Genomic DNA, 27,724 nt, shown 5'->3' with positions numbered 1-27,724 from the left:
TTGCCTGCTATATTGAGTTTTTATTATCGGCATCATGTTAGATATCAGTGACTTATGGTACACAGCCTTGTTTGGAGCGAAAGACGTGGATAAACGTAGTATAGAACCATGTACAATTTCTTCGAAGTATACATCAATTGCTATATATCTATATATATATATTGCTATATAAGACATTTAAATATTAAAATGTAAGGAATCCAAGGTTATCTCAATTTAACATTATTGCAAAAGTGCTGGAATTAAAAATTTTATTACTGCAATATTTTTACAAAAGCATAGTAATATTATATCAATATAAGTGGAAATTATTTGGAATTTGTGTATCTACAGATATGGAATACTATATTTATATTTTTAATAAGACTCTTGGGCGCCCCCGAAACACTATCAAGATGGCGGACACCGAAACGTCGTATGTGTACCAGGTTAGGGTTAGGCCATAATTTTATATCAATTTTCCCTAATTTAGTTCTATTTCGAGTTCAGTGATTAGCCAAGTGACTCATGTGGTATTTGTACCTGAAATTATGGCCTAACCTGATACACATACTACGTTCCGGTGTCCGTCATCTGAGTGCACATACTTCTGGAGTACCGACCCTTTTGTAATAAATTGAAGCGTACATTTGTCCTGCGAAGATCTCGTTGAATGTTTCTTTTACCGCCTTAGATGTAAGATATCAGTGGCCGCTCGTACACGGCCTTGTTCAACGAGTGAGACCTGAATAAACGTCATATTTAAAAATGGAATAACAGACAGAGACAGACACAATTTGATTGAAATATACGTCTACTCCCAAGTACAATTGCTGTATTTGACATTCGTATGTAAACTGTTAAGTTACAATGGGAAATAATATTGCTTCCTGGCTTTGTTCCTGAACACTCAGAGATCAAAAGTTACTTGCGAGTGAATTTGTTCCTGAACACTCAGAGATCAAAAGTTACTTGCGAGTGACAATTCTGTAAAAGATATCAATATTTACTAAGGACATTCAAATATTAAAATGTTAGGAATCCGCGGTATTTGCAATCTAACATTATTGCAATAATACTAAAATTAAATATTTCAGAAGTGCAATATTTTCACAAAAAGATAATAGTAATATTATTATACCGTTAATTTCAGTTTATTTATATCCAGTCATATATTATTTCCAACCTAATTTATGATTTTATATAAACGTCCGCCAGACACCGTCAAAGCAAACATAATTATCTAACTTAAAAGGACTCGCCGACTTGATGTTTCAACGTTCGAACAGACTTCATTCAGGTTTGGTAGAATATTAACCTTACAAATTGCGTATTTTGATTTATTCCGATAAGTGAAAATCTCCTATTTTAAATGAAACGGCCTTAATTTGAATTTTCATTACGATTCATCCTACTGTAGCATATAAAAGCACATATTGAAAAACTAAACAGTTATGGATCAGAAACACGTTGCAGATATAGGAAAGCTTGCTTCCTTGTTTTGTTCCTGTTTAGTCATAGGTCAAAGGTTGCTTCGCAAGTACAATTTCTGTATAAGACATTCATACGTAAACTCTCAAGTTACAGGCCGAAAATAATATTGCTTCCTTGTTTTGTTCCTGTTTAGTCATAGGTCAAAGGTTGCTTTGCAAGTACAATTTCTGTATAGGACATCCGTATACGTAAACTTTTAAGTTACAAGCCGAAAATAATATTGCTTCCTTGTTTTGTTCCTGTTTACTCAGAAGTTAAAGGTTACTTGCAAGTCCAATAACTTTGTGAAACATTCGTACGTAAATGTTTAAAATTTTAGGCATTCTAAGTATGCAGAGTAGCGCAAATTAAACAATTCTTCGTACTGATGAATGAAGAGAGTAATATTTTAGGGGCGCTCCAAAAATATGTTTACCAATATTGAGGTAACTAATTTTGTTCGCCTACTTTACATCAAATTGTATGAAGAAACGGAGGCCTATCGACAGGGGGTATATTCTCTTGGCTAACACAGACAGTCCCCGAACTTGTAATAGAACTAAAAAAGGAAAATCGAAATGAAATTATGGCCTAGCCCTAACCCGGTACATACACTACGGAAGTACCATTTTATGTGTGATATATGACGTACTTTGTCGCCGAGAGAACAATGGCGTCATTAATTAATGCAATTTTGCTGTATCCAAATTTATATTTTCGTTCATTGAGAATTCGGACGTCAAACTTAATGGCTTAAAATTATCTATAATTGAGTCTGACAGCCATCACATTAATATAAGATAAGAAGAACGTTTGATTCGATCTTGTTAAATCTTTAACGAGGTCGTTTGCTCGTTTGTTTCATTGCAAATGGAATTCTAGCTATACAGGCGATGAGAGTAACTATAGGGTAATTGCGATGTTTTCGAACCTATGGGTTGCGACCCAAAATCGGGTCGCCTGAGAATCTTCTTTGGTCGCTGGTTTTTCAACAAAAACCTAGAAGTCACTGCTTTTATTTCCTAGTAATATTTATCGTTCACTGTATATTTGTGGGAAGTATCACAGCGTAAAAAACTTGGCATCTGCTGTTATAGTCAGTCAGCTAATTTTGTGAGCATTTAAGACATTAGCTTTACATACAGCCTAGTATTTGAGCATATCCTTGAGTCGAAAGATTTCAGAAAAAAATGAAAAAATGTAAAAAATGTTGGACACTTAAAAAAATGGTTGGGAACAACAATAACATTGAATCTTTTGTACAACGCTCACGCCAATGTTTAAAATAAGAAAATCAGTGATTATCCCGTTTGGATTTGAGTTAAGGATAAGAATGCAGATTGCGGTTAATTTTTAACCACAGCCGGATATTTACTAATTTGTTATTTAAAAATGTGGCGCGTTTTGCAGTTTTCAAGCTTCAGTGCGCTAGATACGCTAGAGCCCTCGTTATAAGATGGTTTAACATGAAGAGGAAAAATGCTAAACAGGTTTTCCATTATTTGAATATATGCGCTGAAGGATACAGAAATTGCATATCGCAGATTTGTGCCATCCTAATATATAGTTTATGTTAGTAAATCCTATTTACTAGTGATAAAGAAGATAAACAAAAAAGGAAATATTGCTATTTTTGTTTGCTATTCCTATTTGGATATTCTTGCAACTAGTAGATATAATTTGGGACCTCTAGAAGTATGTGCACCAAGATGACGCACAATCTGAACATAGTATGTGTACCTGGTTAGGAATCAGGTTGTGCGCTATCTTGGTACACTTACTTTGGGAGCGCCGAAAATTGCTATAAACCTGTACCGGTCGGCCTCAACTATTGCGGATTAGGCGGGACCCAGCCAAGAAAGAGAGGAGAAATATAACCGAAACTTAAATATTTTGTGGTTGAAAGTGGATTTGTCTTTAAATATACTCAAAATTCGATATTAACTCCTTCAAACGCGAGTCTTATGGTATTGTGTGACCCACAGCGGGGAGGGATAGGTGGCGACAGTAGCCTTGGCCTACAATATGATAGACAATCTGCTGGCTACGTTTTTTTGCTCATATTTCAGAATTTAGATAATTTGCTGACTGACAGCGTATTGATCAGACAATATTAAATTACCAACATTGTTGCCATATTTACGTTTTTTCTGTATTGATAACGATTTGATTTCATACAAGCATGACGCAGGAACACTGTTATAAATTAAAATTTGCATTTTTAAGTGCGAACCGATAGCGTACTTACACGATATTAAATTTATTGGAGATTTTTTTGCAAAGGATGCATTTAGTTAACTTGGGTTGGAATTTGTGATCTAACTTAGCTTTGCTTTATTCTATCAAAACCATTGAAATAAATCTATTTATAATCCAGACGCATATTAAAAAATGTAAGTTCAATAATTGAAAATTATAGTAAAGTTATAAATTCATCTAATGATTCATTTTTTCGATTCCACATTTTACCGAGCTCGCCTATTGAAACCCTTAGGAAATGGACTACGACCTCATTTAAATAGGGTAGATTACATGCACTATAAAGTATATATATTTCTACTGAATAATATTAGGTAAACTATAAAGCAACTATAAAAAACTTGTTTTTTGATGTAATATCCGAGTTTTAAGATCCCAAAATCTTTTGAAATTTTTAAAAATGCGCAAAATATTTTTTGTAAGAAATCGATTAATCAAATTTTATTTTTGCGTACAGGAATGTATTTCAATGTTTACTTGCCTACTTCTGTGTGTATTATGAGATTTAAAATGTGATAGACGAGGTTAATGTCTGTTATTTGAAATTTAATTATTTACATTGATTTACGTATTTGCTTACAAATGAGTGATTAGTCTGAAACATCAGTAGCAGATTTGATTGATTTTAAGAGAAAATAAGAGTGAGCCGTCAGGAGTAGAAAAACAGTCACAGTTCAAAATCCCAAGTACGCAGAAATTGTGAGAAGATGTTGATGTAATCGAAGGGTTTAATTAGTAAGAGGCTGATTAGTTTTTAGTAAAAAAAGTGGTACTTCCGAAGTATGTGAACCAAGATGGCGGGCACCGGAACGTAGTATGTGTACCAGGTTAGGGCTAGGCTATAATTTTATTCCAAATTTCCCTTATTTTAGTTCTATTACGAGTTCGGGAACTAGCCAAGTGACTCCCGTAGTATTTGTACCTGAAATGATGGCCCAACTCTAACCTGGTACAAATACTGCGTTCCGGTGTCCGCCATCTTGGTTCACATACTTTGGGAGTACCAAAAGTCTTTGTAGTAAAGTATACTTGCAGGTTAATACATCAATAACCAACCTATGACTGACAACATGAAATGTAATTCGTATATGTTCGAATTTTGAATTTTTCAATCAGCTTATTATCTAAAGTTATTTACAAAATATTACAGAAGTAAATAAATTTATCAATCGTCCTATACTACCAGATTTCAGCTTCAAATATAACGCTTAATAACATATAATTTTATGTTTAATTTACGATTTTTTTAAATTACACAATTATCAAACATTTTACAAATGACATGCAGGCGATCCAAGATATTGATTACGTATTGATCAATGATATGATGAGCGAGCGTTGCGGTGTATAATTGTCAAAGTAGTCATTTTGATTGAACAGCGAAGATGATCGTGTCATTGTGAGTTATCGTATAAATTGATAGGGTTATGTATGGCATTACCACGCAAAGCGTTTTTCGAGGCTTGTCATGCAATGTATGAAATCGGTGAGGAAAATCGAAAATTTGGGGACGGGTTCTCTTTTGTATTGAATTCATTGCCAACGGGGGCACTCTTTTTTTAGAAACAGGGTGGTCGCCGGAAAAACAGAAAATTTGTCAAACAGCCATTTATTTTTACAAAGAATAACTTTTAAATTTTTTAGACATATGTTATATTACATTCATAGATGCGCAAAATGTCGCCCGTGCTCTTCAGAGCAGTGTCTTACCTAGAAGTCCAATTCGTGTAGCGTTTTGAAAGACTCAAACTTCTGGGATATCGTAGGTCATTGTGTGTCATTATGAGTTATTGTAATTGCTAATGTTCTGCTATCGCTGTTGAAAGCGTTTTTCGAGGCATGACATGCAGTCAGGGTTACCGTCTACCCAGAGTTAAAATAAGGGAGGGTGTCAAAAAGATATTTTTAGGGGGTACTTAATTAACAACGGCCAAAACGCAGAATTTAAATGAGAAAGAAAATGTACACGAGTCTCTTCAGCACTCCCAACTTTTATAATAGTTTTATTTAGAAGTCGCTCCGAACAAGGTTGCATGCGGCTCTGAAATTGTCAAAAGCCACGGAAACGCACAAACTCACAGCCACACGCAATCTCTAAAGCAGAGGTCGGCAACCTTTCGTCGCTCGCGGGCCAAAATTAAAGGTTGCAAGTCATTGGCGGTCGCACATATTTTTAGAATGTTCAAAATAGAATGGATGACCGATGAATCACATTTTTTCACACAGATCAGAAGGTAAATTTTAAGAAGCGCGCGAAGACATTAAACCATTTGCACTTAGCATAAACTTTTCTGCGTTCTGTTGTCATTTGTCTAAATTATAATTAAATTATAGGCTCATTAAACGAGTAATTGTGAAATATATACTTGTTACGTTATAATATAATTTAGTCTACACGTAAATTCTTTTGCGTAAAGAATATAATCGACAAAACAGCTATAATTTGTTACTATAATTCAGTGAAGCGTCGCGGGCCGGATCCGGGTCGTAGGTTGCCGACCCCTGCTCTAAAGTCTTCATAAAGTTATTTTGGTGCTCCGGAAGTATGCGAACCAAGATGGCGGACATCGGAACGTAACATGGATAACAGGTTAGGGTTAGGTCATAATTTTTTTCATAATTTTCCTTATTTTAGTCCTATTATCAGTTCGAAGACTAGCCAAGAGCCTCCCGTAGTATTTATACCTAAAATTATGGCCTAACCCTAACCTAGTACACATATTACATTCCGATGTCCGCCATCTTAGTTCGCATACTTCGGGAGCCCCATCCTTTTTTTAGAAATAGTTTATGAAATTTTTATTTGCCAGGTTGAATCGAAACTGCTTGCGGGTCCGATCGTTTTTATTAGTCTTTTGGATCTAAAAAGCATTTCAACGGAAAATTGCTTTCTATGATACAGAAAAATGATATTTTTTTTGTTTTACATTTTAAAAGGTGAGGGTTTCGGTCCGCAAAATCACACCTCTGGCTACGCGACTGTTACCGTATAAAACGCAAGCTAGAAATTAATCACAAATTTTAGAAATAAGCACGTGACCCTGCATGCAATGTATGTAATCAGTGATAAGACTTGAAATTTTTCGGTTCTATTTTCTATCGATTTCACTAACAACGTGTTCCGTCATTTTCGATACTATATACACAGGTTGTCGATAAAGTTCTTTACAATTTTAATCTTGTTATAAGGTTAGTTATCAATATATCTCAACCAGGTTTTTTGTTTTTTAATCAGTAATTTTTTAGGCATTTTTACTTCGTTTTATACATCTGTGAGGAACAAAACAATACACGGTATCGATAAATTCCATTTACAATTTTAATTTTGTTATGAAGTCAGTTCTCAATATATCTTAATTACACTTGTTATTTTTTTTTATCAGTAATAAGTATTTTTATTCGTTAATACATCTGTGAGGCACAAAACAATATATTGTATCGCCAAATGTCCTTTGCAATTTTACAATTTTTTAAGACTTTATACACACCCTAAGTGTCACGACGAAAACTGTTAGCATGACACGTTTTACACAAATCTGATGCATACCTTCCAAAACGTCAAATTTTGCAGAGCGTTTGCAGAGCGTTAAAAATTATACGATGTAATGCAGTATATGCAAAATAATCAATAAAGTTTTTCTTTATCGAAGTCGATTTGAACTTACAGCGACAAAATATTTTGGTCTTCACGAGAAAATAAGAAAATTATTCGAGGCGTGTTTCGACGCATAGCTAGTAAAGATCAAAATTATCGAGGTTCAAAGTTAAGAATTTTTTAGAAAATTCGTAAATAAATTATCGTTTTAAAAGCATTATATGTAATTTAACACTTGGGCCGTTAATAATTGTTGCATTTGTTGCAGAGCGTTGCAATAAGGTATTTTGAAAGCCGCTTTAGAAGTATGTGTACCAATATCGAGGTAACTAATTTTGTTCGCCTACTTTACATCAAGTTGTGTAAAGGGACGGAAGCCTATAGGCCTTGAACTGGTAATAGAACTAAAATAAAGAAAATCGGAATAAGATTATGGCCTAACACACTGTTACTTTTTGAAGTGTGGAGAGTCTGGGGAACAAAACATCAACTCAGTTTGTAATATTTTGTCTGCAATAAAAGCATAGAAATATGATAGAAATAGTTAATATCGCGAGTTTCCGTTTTCTTTTTTATCTAATATTTTATTATCTAATTATTTATTAATATAATTTTTGTGGAAATATATCAAGTGAATGCTACAAATTAGGATACTCATGGTAGAGTTTAATACAAGCCACAGATTGAATGCGGTAAAGAGCAATTGTTTGATTGCGACAGTGCCGATGCGCGACCTTTGTATCCACATGTTTTACTATTACCATTTCGTTAAAATGGTCACAATTATTTCCGATGCGTAATTGAATGATGCACGCTTGAGTATACACGGAGGCTCGAATCGATGTATTTACATATTTCCAATGATCGAGAAATTGGATTTGCTATTACTTTCTAGGCCATGATTACCGTATGATTAGAAATCAATAACCTAAATTAAAAACCCAATGAAAGATCTAATTTAGGCAAGTCGTACAAGGTTGTAGGAAGATTATTTTACATTTTTTTTCATTGATTCCTTGAAAAATAAAAACCGACAAGACGGGCCAAACATATGGCAAACCACGGCGTATTGTCCGGTTACATGCCCATAAAGGTTAATGGACTGATATCCAGGTATTTGTTTCAGATGTTTGAACTTCGACAAAAAACATCCTTTTAAAATGGAATAAGGTGATATATTCATATTTATTAAGTTCATTGAGCTTCTGACAAACAGTAAAACTGACAAATCTTTGTACAAGACTGTCTTAGGCAAAATCTTTAAGCAAAGTTTTGATGTTGGGACAGCAACAAAACACTCGTTTAATTGGTACTCCCGAAGTGTGTGTACCAGGTTAGGGATAAGCCATAATTTTACTTCGATTTTCCTTATTTTAGTTCTATAACGAGTTCGAGGACTATCTGTGTTAGCCACGTGAATACGACCCCTGTTCATAGGCTTCCATTCCTTTACACATTTTGAGGTAAAGTATACAAACAAAATTGGTTATCTCCATATTGGTACTGTTTAATTTCCTGCATCTAAAAAATTCCGATACCGCGTAAAATGAATTAATTTTACATATTTCTTAACAGCCCATATGTTCTGGATCGCAGCATCGATCCTAAGTGCAAATACAAATACAACCGATTGAATTTATTACTTCAATAACCTTGTTAACGCGAATAAGCAACGTTACCATTTGGTTACATCGAACGATTTAGATCAGTTATTCTCAAACGGTATAGCGCGCCCCACAAGGGGGGTGTAGACAATTTTGGGAGGGGTGGGGGTTTAAGAAAAAAAGAAAAAAATTCCGTTAGATTTGATCTTGCCCGCCTTATTCTATATATTTACAATTATTTCATTATTTAGGTTTCATCCGCTTTTTTTTTTGAATAAAACATACTGTCGTCTTACTATCTGTTATTTGTAGCTTATGGTTAGCTAGTTATTCTTGAGGTGGGGCTCGGAACAAATTATAATAAGTGACTCAAATTTGAAAGTTAGGAAACAACTGTTTTAAATTGCTGTTGTTATTGCTGTGATCAGTGACCATGAAGTTCATGATTTCCCAAACTATCTGTTCCTCGGTAACTTTGGACTATTTAAGATTCGTACCCCTAAAATTTATCTGTGTATTGTGATTGGACAAAGTAAGTCACAAGAATTGAGAAAGTAGACTTGTTAGTTACTGTAGTTGTAGATAAAGCTTCTATCTTGATGAGAACGTAACTTTCTAGGGAGATCCTAAACTAAAAATATTTCAAGGCAGATTAGAAGTTATGGAAAGAATATCCCTATACTTAATCTGATGTTCTCTTTGAAAAGTCAAAATGCACCACCGGGAATACATGTAGCCCAGTTTGTCGAAATGTACCATACCAGTAAAAATCTAGAGAAAACTCATGTTCCCTTGGGTTTGAATAACATTGTCTCTGATAACGAACAGAGGACTGCTTACATTGTAAACAAGTCTTATACATATTCTATATATTATTTATTCACCCCAAGTGCAATAGTGATTTTTTTTTTGTTTTTTTTTTGCATCAGATTTCGAACGCTGTAGTTTACTAAGACGAAATTGAATATTTTCAATTATCGTATTCTTCTTAATATTCTTATATATAATAAGGCATTTAATGAGGCAAAAATGCAGGTACTCCCGTATTGTTCGTAGAATTAGACCATAATTTGATTCCAATTTTCCTATTTTCGTTCTATTACGAGTTCGGGGACTGTTTGTGTTAGCCAAGTGATCATACCCATGGGTTTCAGTTCCTTTACACAACTTGATGTAAAATGGGCAAAAAAAATTAGTTACCTCCATGTTGATACGCATACTTCTGGAGCGCCGAATATACCCCTACCCATAGACCTCAGTCCCCTTACACAACTTGATGTGAAGTAGGCGAACAAAATTGATTACCTCCACACACTTCTGGAACGCCAAAATGCATGTATATATATATATATATATATCCCTTTTACTTAGAAAACCTTTTAATTTAGTTACAGAGAAAAATATCTTTGTTATTTCTGTATATTAAGCTTGATTAAGTTCAATAAGCAATATTTAGCATAGAGAAAAGCATTCCGACATGGAATTCCTTTATATAATATTAAAACAGTCATTGAACCACCTGTATTTAGTCGATATACATGTTAAATAACTAACACTGGTATCATGAACATAGCAATTAGGTGGAATTGAATATCATTGTTGAGAGAAAGGATATTCTGTAACCATTATGCAACGATGCGGATAGTTTTAAAATATTTCTCATACGTTATTCATTCAATAATTCATTCACAAACAGTTTGTAATTAAATAGTGGATAATCTTTAATCGCCGTTGAAAGGGTTGAATATGGTGCTATTATGTGGGTGCTACTATGTGTCACTATGCGGGTGCTACTATGTGTTACTATGCGCTACAATGTGATAATATGTGCTACTATGTGATACTGTGTGATACTACGTCGGTGCTACTATGTGTTACTATGTGGGTGCTACTATGTGGTAATATGTGTTACTGTGTGCTGCTATGCTACTACTACGTCATTCTTTCAGTTATTCATTTGTAAACAGTTTTAGTTTGTAATTGAATAGTGGGTTAATATGCGCTGTTAAATGGGCTGGCTATGGTGCTACTATAGACACTACGTGGGATAAATTTCACGTTCTGTAGCACTATATCAAGCCTTATGGACGGATTCGAACCGGGTATATGTTACTTGTAATGCAAACATAATAAACAAACGCTTTAACCGTGAGTCCGCGAGAAAATACTTTGTTATAAACAGAGAATGAGACTTTCAAAATGAGTGGCGCTCCATATTTTAAAGTTTCTTTTGAAGCATTTCCACGTTTCGAGTACTTTTTTATATTTTTCAGTACTGTAATTTTAATAAAATTTTGTGAAAAATATTCAGGCATGAAAAGAGAGACCAATTTGGTGGTTTATTTATTTCCAAATTGCGTTGAAAAAAGAGTACAAAGCTCATTTTTACACGGATATATTCAAAAGTTGGCACCTATATCCACTTTATAAAATATTCATAAACATTCGATCGTAGCGTGATAAACGGGGGAAATCGTGGTCATACTCCATTGAGATAACAGCGAGAGAGATTGCGGGAAAGATGATTGAAAATTGACAAGTCTGGAGGTATAATGGAGTCTGTTGTGATTAAAAATGTACATTAAAAGTACGAGGTATGCATTGCATTTCGGAGAAATATATAAGAAAAAGGTGTAATATAGTACAAATGATTAATACGTAAGAACTTTATAAAGTAAAATTACCGGTTCTGCAGTTAAGTAAGAAGTATTGCCTCAGAGGCTGCAGAGAAGGGCAAGGTTTCTAGACCAGGGGCATATAAATTTACTCACATAGACTGGCGGTCCATGTAAGTGTGACGTTTAAGTGTGAAGTTATATTTTTTAAACAACATTTACAGTGTTGCAAAAGCAATAAGCCTCGTAAGCGTCATGTCAAAACTAAACTTAATCGCAATTTTAACAAATTCATTGAGCTATTTTTTAGCTAAAACATGAAAATTTGATTTTAGTTTGGCTGTCACAGCATTAGCCAGACCAGATTGAATTACCCAATGGAGTGAATTTAGCCCACGTGCCGTAGTTGGGCCATGCCAGGGTTAGAGCGTCATACCTAACAATATTGCCGTCGCTTTGAGTGATGTATAGAGCACAACTGCAGGGTGAGAACAAACTTTTTGAATGTTCTTGTCAAAATATTTGCTAATCTATATTATTAAATGAAACGTACGGATACCTTAATTAATCGTTAAATATTATTGCCCAGAGGAATATTAAAAATATTTTACTTCACGGTTTAAGTTTCAATTTGAAATCGTCAAAATATTGATGATAAATTTAAAAATATGTTTCTTGTAATTGGATCAGTATTAGCTATCACAAGTATGTCATCTATTTCGTGGAAAAAGATAATGACATTTTTGTTTTGACAGTTCGAAGAAAACATAAAATATATTAGTTACGGAACCCGAACCACAGAGTGCAAAGCGCTCGCGGTCACGAGAATAGGAAAGTTTTTTGGTACTCCCGAAGTATGTGAACCAAGATGGCGGACACCGGAACTTAGTATGTGTACTAGGTTAGGGTTAGGCCAAAATTTCAGGTACAAATACTACAGGAGTCACTTGGCTAGTCCCCGAGCTCGTAATAGAACTAAAATAAGGGAGATTGGAATAAAATTTTGGCCTATTCCTAACCTGGTACACATACTACGTTCCGATGTCCACCCTCTTGGTTCACATACTTCGAGACTACCAGTTTTTTGTATTTCGAAAAAAAACAATGCATTTTATATATTCTTTAGAATTTGTCGAAAGCCAAAATAAAGATCTAGAAAGAAAGTAAAAATACATTAAAATTAGAACGAGCAAAAACCGTTGTTGAAATTACGAAATCCAAAATGTTTAGTCTTAGGTAGATTCGTTACAGCCTATTTTTGTCAAAAAGACGATATTCTATTTGTTTAGACTCATTTTGTACAATTTTCTACCTAATTACACAAGAAAATTGTTCTGTACGGATTTACTTCAATAATTTTGTTTGGTATGCCAATTTTCGCAATAAGACTAATCCGAGACCGTTGTGTTATATAACGGAGAATGATCTGTTCCTGTGTATGTATATATATCATCGAGAACATATGAACAATAGAAGTAGCTGCCATAGTCAGTTTCTATTGATGAAGCTCATCAAAAAATGGTTAACCGATAAACCATTTTACGGATCGTGGTTGAAATATTCAACGGTTGCACCGACATTTAAAAATGATCTGATATTCATTTGTCCGCTAAACAAGTTGTCTACCGTTGTCTCGATATCTCGATTTGGTTAACCAAATAAACATCCTTTGCCTAATTTCGGTTTACCGATTATTTGTGGTTTCCGATAACAATCCGAAAATTGTTTGTATATATCAAAGCTATAAGCCAAACAGGTACTGGTTGTGAATAAAACTATGTGTTGGAAATCGCAATATATTATAATACTGCTAAATCAACCTGACCGTGTTTGTCTAGAATTGTTAGACATTTTTCGGGGCTTTCGAAGCATTCGTACCAAAATGGCGCACAACCTGGACATAGTATGTGTTCCAGGTTAGAGATTTCAGGCTGTGTGTCATCTCGGTACGAATACTTCCGGAGCGCCCATTTGCCTACATTATACAACAAGACAACTCGATTCTATACGCCGAGTGAGCGCAATGGGCATAAAAATTTATTTTTACTCATTGAATATTCTGTGGAACCATTATTTTTAGATACTACGTGTTCATAGATAGGGTTTATTATACAGATTCAATAATCCAAAATTAATGTTGTCAGTGATATCGAAGCTGGAAAAAGAGAGTTTCGGTGCATTCATAATATCATTCCAACATACATATAAAAAGCGTGTCAAATATCGCATATTAAAGCGGATATGCGTATCAATATTAAATATTTTCAATCTGATTTGTTTACACAAGTAATAATGGAAATGACTATTTCTGTATTTTTGATGCTTCTGTTGTTATTTCGGTAGAAGCTGGTATAACGCATTTTGTTTTTCTCATGCATTGTATGTGGTGACTTCTATTTATTAGACGAGGCGGATTATTTTATGCCCGACATTGCCTTCCAACTTCATTACATCCTGTGTTAGAGCTTTTATCACGGGGCCATCGCGACCACGATATTGTTGAACACGCAACAGTATAACGAATGTATAGGTAGGTATAAGTTGACCTTGACTTCATAATCAGCCTGATGCGCAACAAAATAATTGATAAAAACAAGATAAATTAAACTGATTGTAGAATCGGGAGAGTAAACAAAACCTCAACGTAAGGTTTAAAACGTAAAGATATTAGACTAAAAGATGTTGTTAAAAGAAGTAGTACGTGTTCGCTCACCAATGTAAATAAATATGAGTATTTTTTTATTCATTTGTAAATGTGGATCTTTAAACAAAAGTTGATTAAACTATCTTTAACAAAAACATGACGCCACTGTAGTGATGAATAACAAAAATGTACATATTTAGAATTCGGTAAACTACAGAATATCCTTAGGAGGTATCTCGGTTCATATTAAATGTATTAACCAAACAATATAAGGTCATTATTTATTCATGAAAGAAATTCTCTACGTGAAATGTGTTGTTAAAAGAAATAGTACGTGTTTGCTCACCCATGTAAATAAATAGTAATATTTTTTATTCGTCTGGACATATTTATATTTAACTAAAAGTCGATAAAACTATCTTTAACAAAATCATGACGCCACTATAGTAGTAATAAATAACAAAAATGTACATATTTTAGATTGAAATGTGTTGTTAAAAGAAATAGTACGTGTTTCCTCACCCATGTAAATAAATAGTAATATTTTTTATTCGCTTGGACATATTTATATTTACCTAAAAGCCGATAAAACTATCTTTAACAAAAACATGACGTCACTATAGTAGTAAGAAATAACAAAAATGTAAATATTTTAGATTGAAATGTGTTGTTAAAAGAACTAGTACGTGTTTCCTCACACATGTAAATAAATAGGAATATTCTTCATTCACTTGTAAATATGTATATTTAAATGAAAGCTGATTGAACTATCTTTAACATAATAATGGCGCAACCAATAGTAATAAATGTACATATTTAGAATTCGGTGAACATCTACGTTGTCACGGTATATTAGCTTTAAGGGGACATACCAGTTCACAATAAATATATTATCAAAACAATATAAGGTCATTATTTATTCATTACAGAAATTCTCTACGTAAATTGAGTTCCTTTACGGATAAAAACAAACAGTTTTGACTGGGATGTGACGTCATCACGTACGTCATAGTTACGCTTATATGAGTCATTGTTGATTCGAATGCAAACCACGGAAATATAAATATTTTCGAACGTTGCTTCAGTGTAGTAAACGAGAAAATAGCTCTGAATTAGCACACAGATGGCCTGTTCCGTTCAAAGCTATTGGCATGACATATAGACGGCAGGTTAAGATTAGATATGAATATATGGCCCTAATCGCTATTTTAGAGCCATTGGGCGGTCATATAAACAGCAGTTTAGCAATAAATATGTTATGCTGCTGAAACCCTTGGCGAGGCCAGTTTATTTGAGTAGTGCTCGTAGAAAAATAGAATGCGTAGATATGTTCTGAGCACAAAAAATTCTCTTGAAAATATTAGGGTGATATAACATACACCGTGAATCAGATAGTACCGGTGCATCGGTTATTGGTAAGATTAGGCACACTAGTTATGAGGTGGAACCTCTGACACAGTTCTTCCTAGTTTCATTGATTGATAAGGTTATTTCTTGGAGTGCTTCCACTTTATTGAGCATGAGTTGTTTGAACATAATGGAATTCGGAATCTACCAATCGAATTAACAGTCTGAATACCACTGCAAGCATAAACAGGGGGTCATGGGTTCTATAACCCTCCGGAGAGGCGCCACAAGCCATAAAAGGTTGAGAAACGCTGATCTATGATTAAGTATGACTAACTCGTCGACAATTTCGTCGCGAATTTCTGTATTTTTAGAAAGAAAAGTTTTATTTGGAGTTGCAGACAAGCACGTCAACGAAATTAGAAATAATCGATATTGTATTTCTTATTCTTCAGCTAATTTAAACTGGTCTGATACCGAAAAGTAGATTTTTATGTAGATTGGAACGAATCGCCCGTTTCCTTGTATTTGTAATGCAAATGAAAGAAGTCTAAAAGGGGAATCTTGGCATTAAACGGTGAGGAAAACAGAAATGTAATCTGACCATGAATCAGGGTTACGCGAACAAGATTAACATAGAAAAAATGGAAATGGCTATTCTAATAGATTCAAGATTCCTGCTGGGGGAGCTCCCAAAGTCGGCTCACCAAGACGGCGCACATTCTGAACCCTAACCTGGTACACATACTATGTTCAGGTTGTGCGACATCTTGTTACACATACTTCGGGAGTACCAAAATTGCTATGCATGACACACTTGTTTCTTTTTTACACTTCAAAAGGGGGAGGGGGGCGGGGATCCGGTCCTCAACTAACCCCGAAGACCTTCCACAACATGGCTCCGCCCCTCAGAGTCATAATAAAATAGAAGGCTATGAAGAGCTTCGTATATAAATAAATGTATTTCAGTTCACGGTAACTTCAGAGCTTCGAGAAAATGAATGATTTATAGGTTGTTCGATATCATCTCCGAGTTAAGTACAAGAGCACCAACGTTTTATTTTTCAGTTAAATGCGCTACAAACGTTGTGAACACAAACCAAATTACGTAAATTCTTGCGATGAACGAAATTAATGTCATGAATGTGTCGTTAACGATATTCAGGGGGGTGGGTATACAGAGGGGGGCGTATCCAAAAATCTTCAACGCTGATGGAATTCTGAAATTTCTGATTGCCATGTTAGACAGATCGTATAAGTTACCAGGTCCCGGTTTTCAAAAACATTGAGAGTTTAAAAAGCGTTTCAATCTAAAACAATTTCTATGCATGATACAGAAAAATGCTATGTTTCTACACCACTACTCCCATCTGGCCACGTATCAATATTTGAATAATTAATTATTTTATGTTTTTTCAGCAAAAATATTTAGCCTTAGAGATTGGGTTATACATCTGTATAATATATCATTTTGTCGACAATACATCAGGAGTTTTTGAATTCGAAGGAGGTTACGATATTTCAACGACCTGTTCCACAAAGAAGGACCTGAGGAAAACTTGAATAATGGCGGGGCTGGCAAAACAAATGAGTTTAGGTAAGTTACTAACGCTATTTATATATGAAAAAGCCAATAAAACAATTGGGCCCAAGTTTGGGGCAAGTCTTTAAAATAAAGGTACAAGTACAGCAAGGGAAACTGGGACACATGCAATAAATGGGGCAATAGAAATAATATAAGTGGGATAAATGGGATAATTGTAATATAAGTTGAACAAGGAGACACGAGTCCAGGAAAGCGTGAGACAAATGTGGATATGTTTGGCATGTAGGACAAATATGAAATAATTATGACAAGTGGAACAAGTGTGGGGCAAGTGCGATACGATTGTGATATGTGGGACAAGTGTGGAAAAGTGGGACAGGTAGGACCAGCTCCGGACACATGTGTGGGACAAGTATGGAAGGAGTGTAGAGCATGAGGGACACGTGTATGGCAAGAAAAGAAATAGTCGAGCAAGGGGAACAACATCAGTGGGGTACAAGCCAGAGACAAATGGGGCCAATGTGGTGAAGCGAGACAACTGCAAGCAATGAGGACATGTATGAGGAAAGTGTGGCATTAAATTCCTTGAACGCCACCCAACTACCAAAATGAAATTTTTGTTACAAATCTACGTAAGTCGTAGACGTATGTGAAACCCAGCAAGGTAATGTGCATGGTTTGCGCGTAGGAATACGTGCTCGCATAGAGATTTTAAGAGCAGTGGTTCTAAAACTATTTGATATCGTTATCCGATAGCACATATTGCATCTTCCGATCAAACTTCAAAATGCTAAACTTGCTCCAGTTCAGCATTCTAGACTACAATCTGTACGGCGAAGTACAGTTATTATGTCCCTACGGACCGCGCGATTAGGTCCAGTTTTTTTGCAGACTAATCAAAAGTACGGGGATTGCAAACTTAATTGTTGAAAAAGTAAATGCCTGTATTCCCCCTAAAAAATTGCTAAATTGCCCCTTTTGGGGTAATTACCCCCGTTTTGGAAACCACTGGCCTAGAGCTCTATTTGGAGCAGAAATGTCAAAAAGCTACGTAAAATAATTATAAAAAATTAAATCAATACCACCAAGTTAAATTGTGTTTTATATTTACACTTACTGCTACTAAAGTTCAATACAACTCTTCAGATATTCAACGCGAAAATGCCTCAAATTATGCAATAAATGTCTTTCAAGCCCTACGAAATAAAATAAATCGCATTTCGCTTTACGTAAGTCCCAGGGGGTCGGTTTTTATTATACTCTTGTCTATTTTTAAAAAATGCTTGAAAAGGTTATTATCCATACCTCCGAAAAATTCGATTCCCGAGTGCTTAATGGTGCTTTTAAGTTTATAATGGAAACCATTATGGCGTTATAAAAATATTACCTTGAATTCGATTCGAAGAATTGGGTTAAACTGTTTAGATATAAACGAGATGATAATAGATAAAAATGATCAACGTATATTTCGAATATATACTTATATACACCGGTTTAAAGTATGGCATATGTACTTAACTTCTTCTACTTTTGATATTATCTAAATTCTCCCAAGATTCTTGGGTAGCGTGGCTTGATATTTTAAACTTGTTTTACACATTTACCCTCAAATCAACGTCGTAAGTGTGCGTACCAACATGGAGGTAACTAATTTTGTTCGCCTACTTTACATCAAATTGGGTAAAAGGACTGAAATCTTTGAGCAGGGGGTATATTCATTTGACTGACTATTACAGACAGTCCCCAAACTCGTAATAGAACCAAAGTAAGAAAAATCGTAATAAAATTATGGCCTAACCCTTACCTGGTACTCACATTACTGGGGTACCCATTCTCACGATATTCTGAAGTAGCGTGGCTCAGTTAATCAATATTTATTTTTCACCAAAATTAACATACACTCGATGCAAACAAAAACTAAACTGAAAAAAACATGAAAATGGCATTTCCTGGTGAAGGATGACGCGAAAAAAAAACAATGTTTATGTACAATTACAATTTAAAATACAATGTTTATGATTATGTACAAAAATCAGGTCCGTAACAAAAAAGAAACTCCGGGCACGGGGAAGTACCGGTGGGGCAAGTACCGGTAGCGGTGGCTTGATAATTTCAACTCGTTCTAGACATTTACCCTCAAATCAATACCTTTAAGGTTTTGGAAATCAGGCATTTTATCTTTTTCTCAGATAGGTTCTTTTTTGTCCTCCAATCGAGTTTCTTGTGATCTTAAAAAGTGTGAAAATACAAAACCGACTAAAACGTTTTTGTTTACCATTTTAAATTGAGCCTGTCGCCTTAGTTTGATTAAATACTACTACACATGATATATATAGTCTTACCATCTGGCTCTTAATTATTAAACCACATACTATCTAAAAATACGCAAAATTAACATGAATTTTTGTGACGTGAAACGAGTTAATTGGTCTGGATCGGAAAGGCAACAGATGATGTCCCACCATGAGTAGTATATTTTCTTACATTATTGCCCAATAGTTTTGATTCATATGGGACCAGATTCTCATCATTGTATGCCATTGTAAAACGGCACATCAGGAAACATTAGAAAATTGATAATGAAAAAGTTATACCGTCGCAACAAGACTATTTGGTGTTAGTTCAGAAAAGATCAGCTAATTTGTTTACTCAAATCAAAAGTTTCATTTTCATTATATTCAAAAATTAAACATTTGGGTTAGTGTGCAGCAAGAGTCTTGAATCAAACAGAACAGTCATATTTTTTTTTACATCATCTTGTTTCTTTTCGTCCTTATTACGTTGACGGTTTGAGCTTAGTGGTAGATCTTTCGTAAGCTACAGACTCACTTGAGGAACAGTTGGAAAAGAAAGCATCACTGATAATTCAAAAGTATAGTATGGTTCAATTTCCAATTCGAATTGAGTCTGTCATGTTAATTTGAATAAAAATTATTGTATTATTTACGTTGGCTGTTTGAGTGAGGAGTCTGTTTGCCAGTGCGTTGAGTTGTAAAATCCAAAAGCCATCGACTCAATTACGGTGTCGATAACAAAGAACACAAACATTGTCGTTTATTATTTATGAGGTTTTATGTTCTTGTAATGAGAATCGCGATTCAATTTTGCCGTCAATTTGGAAAACAAAACATCACAGATTATTTAAATATATGGCATTTCTATATTATCAACAATTTTGTCTCCTCCGAAAGCGAGGGCAAAATCTGGCGCTTCCATAGTGTGTGAACCAAGATGGTAGACAACGGAACGTAGTATGTGGACCAGGTTAGAATTACGCCATAATATTATTCCAATTTTTTATATTTTAGTTTTTTCTAATTTTATTATGGGTTCGGGGACTAGTTAAGTGACTCCCATAGTATTTGTACCTGGAATTATGGCCTAACCCTAACCTGGTACACACACTACGTTCCGGTGTGCGCGATCTTGGTTCACATCTTACGAGAGTACCATATGAATCAAAAAATCCCCAAAATTATAGTTTTGTATTCGCGTATATAAATATTAATGAGTGAATTCAATCCATAATACAGGGTATCCATAAAGTCTCTTCAGAATTTCAATTTTGTTATGAAGTCAGTTCTCAATAGATCTTAACTAGGTTTGTTGTATTTTAATCAGGAATTATTCAAGTTTTTTTACTTCATTTAATACATCTGCAAGGTCCAAAACAATATATGGTATTGATAAATTTCAATTTGCAATTTTAGAAAATTTTAAGACTTTATGAACTTTTTATATAACATATTTTTGCCCGGACATAATTGACCTATGACTTCTAGGAAAGCAGCACGTTCAAAAATTAATTTTCCTCGTGTTGACATTAATTATCGTTCATTGCGCCTAATCTATCGCTTCATTAAATAGTTTGCCCACGGTCAATTAATCTTCGAGATAAGCTGTTCGTCGCATAATGAATATCGATTTTTATCCAGTTAAAACGTATTAGGAGAATAAGCATAATTTATTAATGAAATGTGATTGGGCGAAAACGAGGAAATTTAGTACTCCCCTAGTTTGTGTACCAGGTTAGGGTTAGGCCATAACTTTATACCGATTTTTCTTATTTTATTTCTATTACGAGTTCGGGGACTGTTTGTGTTAGCCAAGTGAATATACCACCTGCCCATAGGTTTCAGTCCCTTTACACAACTTAATGTAAAGTAGGCGAACAAAATTAGTTATCTTCATATTGGTACACACACTTCTGGAGCGCCAAAAATTGCTTGTTGCATTTGAATTTACATGTGTATTCATTTAAATTGCACAAAAGGAATTTATCCATATCATATCGTTTATTGGCACTTACAAGTGTATTAGATGAAGTCAAAAACTTATGTGCAAGAGTGGCATTAATCTTTAAAAAATTTGAAATAACAAGGGAAATTGATTAATATCATGATATATAATTTGGTAGTTTGGTGGCCCATCCAGTTGTTTTATAAATTAAATATTTAAATAAATACCGATTAAATGAATTGTAACCGAAATTTATGAAACCCTGTGTAGTCACGATTGCTTTGTTGCAGTTGTTATTTTAGCTTCCGTGTTTGAAAAATAAGTCAAAGTTCAAGGTTTAAAGTTCGATTCAAGCCATCGATAATATAAGCAAATGAATTAGAAATACAAATGCAAAATCCATTTATATTGGTATGGTCCAGAGCTATTTCGATTGAATATTTCAGTGAATACCACGTGAAACTAAAGACTAATTACATTTATTACGTTCCACCGAGGATCGATTGCTAAGTCGTTATATGCCAATTGTGCAATTTAACTTCACGGTAATTACTACTGGTTGACAGTTAGCGAATAAGGATCATTTTTATGGCAACGTTGGATATCTCGGCTAAGGACTGTTTCCTTTATACAAATTTTCTATACGATGCTGTAGAATAAATTTGTGTATTACAATCAGACATTTGTCTATACCGAGAGTGGGCAACCCGGTTTGCCAAGCCATTTAGTGTGGCCTTTGTCGACACTCAAGTTTTTCACCATTAAGCATAAAATCTTAATACGATAGTTTTAGCTCAAAAAAGGCGCTCATATAAGTAAAAATACATAATGATTTTTGGTTGCTCCAGAAGTATGCGCACCAAGATGTCGCACAACCTGAATCCTAACTGATACACACATACTTTGTTCAGGTTGTTCGACATCTTGGTGCGCATACTTCTGGATGTCCGATTTTTGCTCTTGTCGCTGCGTTAACCATTCTATTTTTTGTCCGGTGCATTTATTACTGGAAGGTTAAGCGATATCCCTATTCCCTCTTTCTGCGTTTCCCGTGGCACTCGTGGTTACCGCTATTTTTTTAATTTGTTGTGTACGTGGAAATACTATTTTCATGAAGGGCCCAGCCAGATGTTCGAAGTTTGGTATATGGCCCATCGATAATAAATGTTGCACATCTCTGATCTAGGGTTATACAGGCCGAATATGATTTTTGGATTCGATAACGGCATTACTATGTGATCAATGCACAAACATCTTGTTTCAGTCAGCGCAGTTTAACAAGAACTATCGACGATTAACGCTGTTTGATTAATTGGGCTACTTTGCTGTTTATGTCAGGCGCTCAGCCAGTTGCATTTTTAAATCGTTTTCGTCATCGATTTACATCGCGCAGAATGATCTTATTTAATAAAAATGTCGAATTAGTCGAAACATTGATGTCAAACACTCGCCATTATAAGGTTGCGCTTCAAATTGATTTGAAACGGTTGTAGGAATCTGTTACGCATAATGTAAAGTAATTACAAACGCGAGTTTTGGTAATTCAAGAGTCACTGCACACTACGCAAATATATTTCTGTAACGTTTCGTCTGACCAAGGTCAGACTTCCTCAGACGAAACTTTACAGAAATATATTTGTGTTAGTGTGCAGCAAGACTCTTGAATCACATAGAATAGATATTACTTATCGATCTCGGATAGATATTTGTCTGTTTGTCTGTTTATTTGTTTGTCTGTCACACACTTTCGTATATGTTAGGCGATATCTCACGAAAGCGAGGTGCAAATTTTGCATATGCATTCATCATATTTCGGACCAGAAGCCTATTGTTTTTGAATGAATTAAACGTTACAGAAATATATTTGCGTAGTGTGCAGCGCTTCTTGAATTGCCAAAACTCGCATTCGTAATTACTTTACATTATGCGTAACAGATTCCTACAACTGTGTCAAATCAATTTGAAGCGCAACTCTATAATGGCGAGTGTTTGACATCAATGTTTAGTCTAATCCGACATGTTTATTGAATATTCCTCTATAAATACATTCTTCGCGATGTAAATCTATGACGGAAACGATTTTAAACCTGACATAAACAGCAAAGTAGCCCAATTTAGCGAGTTATTAATTTATTAGCGATGGGACACGTGGCGTCGCTATTGAGTCAGAGCGAAGGAATCCAAACCGCAGATCGACAAATCAACGGTCTCCGATCGCTATCTAGTCTTCGCTCTTGCTACAACATCCTTGCATTATATGCATACGGATCCACCGACACAAAAACATAAAAGAAGAATAATTAGTTAGTCCCGCAGAAACCAAACCATGTTTTAGTGTTTTAAAAAAATGATAACGTGCCATCGTAGGACCTGTTACAAATATTTTATTATTTAAACAACTATTTGTTGCGATTTTTACTCTGGACAAAGTCGCTTACAAGAAATAATATCTAACAATCTGCTATATTTGAAGGGATCGGGACCTTCCCGGTTTGGCATTGCCAACCTATAATTTATCATACCTTGGGTTCATAAGAAAAGGGTTGCCAGTTATTTACGTTTCTCGGTGAGAAGTCAGATTTATGTCGTTTGTCATATTGGATTTGAATCCAATATCATACGTCTGAAATATCATGCAAATTTTTTTTTAAAAGTGAAAACTACTAGAAACTTTGAAAAAATGTGCAAAAACAGTGAACAATCCTGAAAAACTACCAAAAACCTTGTAAACACATGCAAAAATCGGAAAAAACTATCTTGCAAGAATGTGCAAAAACGGCGGAAAACCCTGAAAAACTAACAAAAATCGTGGAAATCGTCAAATTAGAGTTGCACGCCTGTACTCAGAAACAAAGAAGGGACCTCCAGAAGTATGTGCACCAAGATGGCGCACAACCCGAACATGGTATAGAGTTCAGGTTATGCGCCATTTTGGTGCACATACTTCTGGAGGTCCCAAAGAAGTTTGTTCTCAGAGCAAAATTACGGGGGAGCACTAAAGTGTCAAGTGCTTCCGAGACTATAACGAATCACAGCGTATAATTACAAAACGTTACAGAAATACATTTGTGTTTGTGTGCAACAAAACTCTTGAAAATATAGGGTAAAATTGCGCGTTATTAATCAAATGGTTGGCAGTAAACGAACATTCCAGAAGCTTAAACTCCAAAGTCGTGTCTAAATCTTGTCGAATTTACGTTAATTTCTCACGGCGAAAGTAAATCACGATTCTCATTATGAGAACATGAGCCTCATAAATAATAAACGATAGTGTTTATGACCTATGACCTGTGAAATAATAAATTATTTAAGTCCAGAGATTATACAATGTACACAAATAGATGGGGATACTTCATGAATTAAATATGGGCCTGTACGTGTCTGTGCTCCCCGGTGATGCGAACTGTTTACTTTGGGACTTAAAAGCGTCTGACAAAACAAAGCAATGACCTTAGTTGCAACATAATCTTAATACGGGGATTACATGTATATTGAACGGCAGGTCCTTTATCAGATTATACTCCTTACTTCGGATCCGTATGTTGTCACAATAATACTTGAACGAGATAACACGGAAGAGAAAGCATATTTGGGAGCTTTCGTCGTCATCGGGGACATTGAGATGAAACCGAGATGTTCCAAAAGTCTTTCGCACTTATTTTCCAAACAAAACTCGTGCGGCAATTTTTCCTATGCGGCAAAATTTCCTACGTCGAATATTCTTAGAATTCTTCAACTACATGCAAGGATTATTAGAAAAACTCGAACTTCATTGTTTGGCAAATTATTACCCTCTGGATAAGTCAGCCCATGATCCCATTGTGATTCTTCCATTTCTTACATTTTTCCTTCCCTATTTCAGAAGTTCCTACATCATCACATCAAGCGAAGACTGCTCGCAATTTCATGCTGAGTAGCAACAATAAGAAACATCTATTCCAGAGAAGAGACACTCCTATGACGTTAAACATCGTTTCAAGTAAACTATAAAGTTTAAAATTCATGTGACTAAAACATGGTTTGATATGAAATGTATCCATCCCTATATCCTATTGTCAGGACGAAATTGCCGGATATGGGATCTTAATTGATGGGATAAAACTGCTTTTCTCTCGCTTTCTAAGTTTTAGTATCGAGAGATTTGAGAGTATTTCAAAAGTCCATTCACATGTGTTCTCCGCATGCATGGCTGTGGACTAATTACAGTCTGCTATTTTACCAAAAGTTTGCTTATTCAATAGCAAATTATACCTCCGCAATTTTCTTCGGTCGATTTCGGGAAGTTAATACGCTTTAAAATAGGCATAGGATGTTTATATTCATTATCGGAAAAGAAAGTCGATATGACGACTCAATCATTTAGCAAACCACGGCATTTCCTCCGGTTACATGTTCATTTCGGATATGAGAACAGTTCCCCAGTTATTTGCTCCTGATGCATTCATTGACTTGATGGGGGAGGAAGCGATTATGTGAACCACCCTTCGAAAGCGAAGAGTCCAGCAATCCTCTCCCACATAATTCACATATTTATTTTCGTCGTGGGACAAACATTGTATATTTGAACGAAAAATAAATATAGTTATCGAAAAGGGGCACATTATTTGGTACTCTCGAAGTATGTGAACCAAGATGGCGGACGCCGGAACGTAGTATGTGTACCGGGTTAGGGTTAGATCTTAATTTCACATACAAATACTACGGGAGTCACTTTGCTAGTACTGAGCTCGCAATTTAACTAAAATGAGAAAAATTGAAATAAATTTATGGCCTAACCCTAACCTGGTACACATACTACGTTACGGTCTCCGCCATTTTGGATCAAATACTTCGGGAGTACCCACTATCTTACCCGCATTATTATCACCCTAGGTGCAAATTTGCTCAGTTCAATCAAGAGGTGCAATCCTCAATAAATGACGGTAACATGTCCAGCTTCACGTGTTTGCTTTTATTCTTACTTTCAGACGAGAGCTCCAAATCTCCAAAAAAGTTCAGTCCGAAGTTTCAAGCCAGTTTTGAAGAACAAGAACCACAAGAAGAAGAATCAACGAAGGATGAAAATTCAGTAAAAGAAAACTCAACGTGATTGGACCGTTATTATAAAGACTCCGCCCATACAAGCCACGCCCCTTTACAAGACTTTTATTCAAATCGATCTCAACGACTCTAAAACGTTTTCTGAAAGTAACAGCTGTAAACTGCTTGCTCGTTTCGAAAACTTTAATTTTAAAACGGTGATAAATTATTGCCGTCAAAACGAATTGCCGGATTTATTGCAATATATTTTACAGCGTTATTATACAAATTTCAGTGGTACTTCGCTCATAACATGGTTCCGCTTCTAGCTAAGGAACTCATGTAGTTCAGGAGGTCCGGAATCTTTTAATTTGAGTATTGCCTACCTTAGTTATTCTTTTCTACAACTTGACTGCGGGGGTGGGAAGGCCCACAAAAATACTCCACTTCTAGCTGAAGAGCCAATTAGTTCACAAGAACCGGGATCTTTCATTTTGAGAATTGACTACTTTATTTATCACATTTTCTGTCTAAGGTGGTGGGCGTGGGATTCGAACCCGGGATGCCATCATAGTTAAGTCTCGTGCTTTAAAATCGCTCAGCCACCGTTCAAAAATATACTTGGAGCTTCCTGGATTGAACAGACAGTCAGCCAATGATTACTCGAATCATACTTTCTGGCAGGCGTGTTCTCGAGATTCTTTAACGTACTGATTGATATTCATAAAGACATTTGGAGATGTTTGTACCTTGAAATGGTCGAATATTATGTAAAACCAACCATACTTATTCGAGGGGTTCGCATGGGTTGCCGCGAACCGCGTTCAACTTAAAACTTTCGTTCCAAATTAATTTCTGTTTATGGTCTCATTTTTATCATTACATGTACTATCTTAGTATATATAACTGTTATACTTATGATTGGCTTTCATCATTTTAAAGGATTTTTGCTCTTCGCTCAATATTTTTCATTATTTTTGAGAATTTATATTGTTCGAAAATATAAGCATTTACATTTATTGGTTGAATTGTGACCTGCCGCTCCCATCATGTTCAAAATATATGGTAATGAAATCATCCCAGTTGGGCTATTATTAAATTTTTGTATGTATGTTATCCAAACATAGAATCAAATTTTCTTAACCTTTAACTTTTTGGAAGTAACAACACATCATTGCTTTAAATATTTCTAACACTGATCAATTCGAAACCAAACACGAAATCAGGTCATCTTAACCACTGACCTTCCACTATTTGACCCAGGAAGTGACAACATATCAGTATTGTAAATTATTCAAATTTGTCAATGCTTTGTTTGTCCTTATTTTTTGAATTTGCTTTTTGCTCATATAAACGTGTGGCTAAGTGTGATTTTGAATTTTCAATACATAATTTTACAACAAA

General features: G+C 35.0%; 1 long non-coding RNA gene across 1 annotated transcript; it reads left to right on the top strand.

The window, feature by feature from the left end:
- The first annotated feature begins 16,935 nt into the window (after nucleotides 1-16,935).
- Nucleotides 16,936-27,724, top strand: LOC144430739 (uncharacterized). Its single transcript, XR_013479695.1, has 3 exons — nucleotides 16,936-17,113; nucleotides 25,164-25,280; nucleotides 26,269-27,724. It is a non-coding gene; the product is annotated as an uncharacterized LOC144430739 (long non-coding RNA).

The sequence above is a fragment of the Styela clava genome, chromosome 12, assembly GCF_964204865.1.
Source record: "Styela clava chromosome 12, kaStyClav1.hap1.2, whole genome shotgun sequence".
NCBI lineage: Eukaryota > Metazoa > Chordata > Ascidiacea > Stolidobranchia > Styelidae > Styela > Styela clava.
Note: the sequence above shows the minus strand (reverse complement) of the source record. Positions and strands in the feature narration are given on the sequence as shown.